Raw genomic sequence first — 3,697 nt, forward strand, 5'->3', positions numbered from 1 at the left:
TTGCTTCAAGTCATGTGTGCTCACTTTCAATGTCTTTGTCACTTTTATAGAGTATTTTTTTGTCATTTGGTCTGGTTGAGATGGAAATACTTGAATTCTTCATATTCTTTGCACAGAACTGAAAATAACTCTGTACACATATTTGTTGTATATAAACTGTTCTTCTTAAATTCTATATTTAGTCCTGCATAAACTTAGTACGCATCTTTCTTCGCAAGAGTGAAATGGTCACCAACAAATTCAAATATCCCGTGACCAATTTTACCCATTAAAAAATCTACCCAATTTCTATTTCTGTGCCAAAATTCAAACATAAATCAAATACACTAAATAGTTAAGTAATACAATATAAAGTGGGCGAGGCTTTGTTCATTTTTGAGTCCAAAGGGCCCCATTGTTATGGTAACGAACCCAAATTTTGGATGCGGTAGTGATCAATACAAATTTGATTTGACCTGCTTTGGGGATTGACCCAGTTGCAGGTTGCACTGTGTGGTCACCTTACATGGTCAGGGGTCCACAAGTGTTGGGAAAAGGTCAGATTTGAAGAACAGGTTTTGTTGTGGAATTGCGGAAATTATAACAGGGTTGTGTCAGGTGTGAGACGGAATTTGAATTTGTATTGTTTGGTGTGGGTTGTTGTAATGTTAGGGAAAGATTTGTTTTGATTTTCATATGTTTTTTTGCTTGGTGGTTAATTATGAGAGAGATAGGTATTCGAGCTATTGCCTGCTTATATATTTTTGAAGTACATATCTACATCAATAGATAATTAACTACCAACGAAATAACTTTAAGGTGAGCTTATAAATAAATTAACTTCACGCTGGTTTCTAAAAACCGTAACTCTTGAATGTACATTTTTGTTCAAACAACAATAAATTCGTTCACCTAGGTTTCTATTGTTTCTTTCATATTTTTCGTTCAAAACAAACGCGATTTAGTTGAAGTTGTTAAATGAAAACATCTATACAGTTTGGTCAGACCATTGTTCAAGTTTTTGAGCTTTTCACGAAACTTCTGAGTTTCTCCTAAAGTCATCTTACAGTAACTCGATTAGAAGTAATCGGTTTTAACTGACAGTAGATAGGAATTTATACGTAGCCATTTCATACCTTTGGTTGGATTCTAAAGAAGAAATTATTTCATTCAGAAGGTGATATTTTTTAACGTTCAGTTCTTTTATTGTATCTTAACTTAGCTAAAATAAAACCAGTACGTTAATAACGTCTCAACAAATCCTTGTGTTCGGATTTATAAATAAAGTTAAAAATACAAATGAACTCGGTTCGCCCGACACGGCGAGACAAAAATGTGGCCCTATTTACGTGGCCAGCAGATTACCCATAAATATTCTGAATGTGCATAATTCCAACATTAAATTGGAGCTAATCACCGATATGTAAGACATAGTCACGCGCTCGGGTTTGCTCACAAAATTCAACAGAAATCATATTCGTAGGCCATGCAACGTGCATTTGGCGCCTACGAGATACGTAGCCTTTTTTTTCAATAATTACGAAACTTGAATTCCTTTAATCACTGCACACAAAAATAAACTCTAAGTTAGTAAATACAAAGTAAAAAGTCCTGTTACAATTTTGGGGTTCTGGATGAAATCTAAGTTAATCGTTTTACAAGGGCTCGGTTTTCTAATCTCACCGTTAGCGGCTTTGGTTTAGGGTTGAATTTTCAGTGGGTGATAGTGTCCTTGTGCCAGGATAATAATAATGCATTTTTTGTTATCCAAGATGTCCGTGTGCGATGCACCGATTTGTGTGTCTGTGTGAGTGTTGTCTAGCAGCTGTGCCTATTATTTTGGCGTTGTGTGCGGGACTGAATAGTGCGACTCCGTGAATTTGATACGTTGATGCACTATTGTTAGATTTTATACAAAATCTAGGCACATTCAAATATTGAAACATATCAAATGTTCAAAATGAAGTTCCCAAGAATAATTGTGAATATCTGATGAAGCCGTCTGATCTTTTTATGTCATACGCTTCTAGCGGCGTGTTTTACAATATGACGTGAAAAAAATTTCTTGCTGACACAAAACGCAAGAAATCCAAGTCTGATTATGTCGTACACTCGCGTGTCAGCTTGACATTTGACTTAAAAAGTATATATAGTTTATAGCATCAGCCGAGTTTTCCAAATGTGTTTATATTCCATTTTGTAATTATGCAAAGCGATGATAATGACTCTGTCAAGTCACGATTAAGCTCAATTTGAATTTTTTTTTCAACAAACTTTTTTCCGCATTAATGTTTATGGATGTAGCAAACTTGTTAATTTTCGAACTAGGTCAAGACATCACTGCATTCATAAATATTAAATACTGCGGTAAAAAGTCACGCATAGTTCCCACCAGCAGAACTTACCTTAACTATTTTTGAATGCAGTTTGCAACGCTCAAGATTGTTTGACTGCAGTACAAAAATAGAAAGAAACTTTTTTTTTGCATCGTTGGCAAAGCCATTCCTGAGAACATATGGACCGCTACGTCGCTAGATCAAATACACCATCCTGCCGACAATATAGTTCCTTTATCAATACTTTCCAAAAAAACCTTGTATAGCATCTGTCTCACTTAATTTTGCCGTTTAAAGTCTACAGGTGTGAAAGGGACGGGTATAGAGGAACATCCTACAATATAATTGCTTCGAAAATGAATAGATGTTAGACAAAGGTTTGAGAAAGAATGACAAAACGTCGCGAAGTGCTGGTGTACAATTGCCAATTTTAGCTTAGCCGTTCATTTATTTTTGTGTTTTAAGTTCTTGAAATTAAGAATTATAAGCTAGTTTGTTTATTTATTCAGCTGAATTTATTAAACACATCCTATTATTTACAAGTTTGTTTAAATAGCTTTTGTAAAATATTTTTTTTTTTTTTTTTTATTAAATTCCAAGTAAAGTCGCTATACCTACATCATATAATATGTAAAGCACCTGCTTAAGTATTTTTTTTTCATGACCAATTGAACTTCTATTCAAACCAAAATAAAAATACACCTTACCATAAACACCCAAATATTTCACTCTCACAACCAAAAATAAACACACCACCAGATATATTATTTGATACACTTACAACCAAAATACCGAAAATAGTCAAGCAAAAATGAATACGAATCACTTTGTTACCAAAACTGAAAGGCAATAAAGATGGTTCTTCATTGTCATCTATAGCTTTCGTGAGCGTCCTTGAAGTAATACTGACTTACCCGCAGACTGTAAACTAAACACTCGGCCGACAGTTAACTCGATACTTGGCAAAGAATTTTTAAAGATAATCTTAATTTCTGTAAAAAGTCTTGGTGGCCTAGTGGCTAATCAACCAACCTGTCGAATCTAGGTCTGTGGGTTCGATTCCAGATCAGGGAAGTACCAATGTAACTTTTCTAAGTTTGTATGTACTGTCAAAGTATAACTTGGACACTAATGACTGTCTTTTGGACGGCACGACAAACTGTAGGTCCCGACTGTCATTGAATATCTTTGGCAGTCGTTACGGGCAGTCAGAAGCCAGTAGTCTGACAACCAGTCTTAACAAGTGGTATTGGGTTGCCCGGGTAACTGGGGTTGAGGAGGTCAGATAGGCAGTCGCTCCTTGTAAAACACTGGTACTCAGCTGCATCTGGTTAGACTGGTAGCCGACCCGAGCATAGTTGGGAAAAGGCTCGGGAGATGAT

This window comes from Helicoverpa zea, chromosome 31 (assembly GCF_022581195.2).
Source record: "Helicoverpa zea isolate HzStark_Cry1AcR chromosome 31, ilHelZeax1.1, whole genome shotgun sequence".
NCBI lineage: Eukaryota > Metazoa > Arthropoda > Insecta > Lepidoptera > Noctuidae > Helicoverpa > Helicoverpa zea.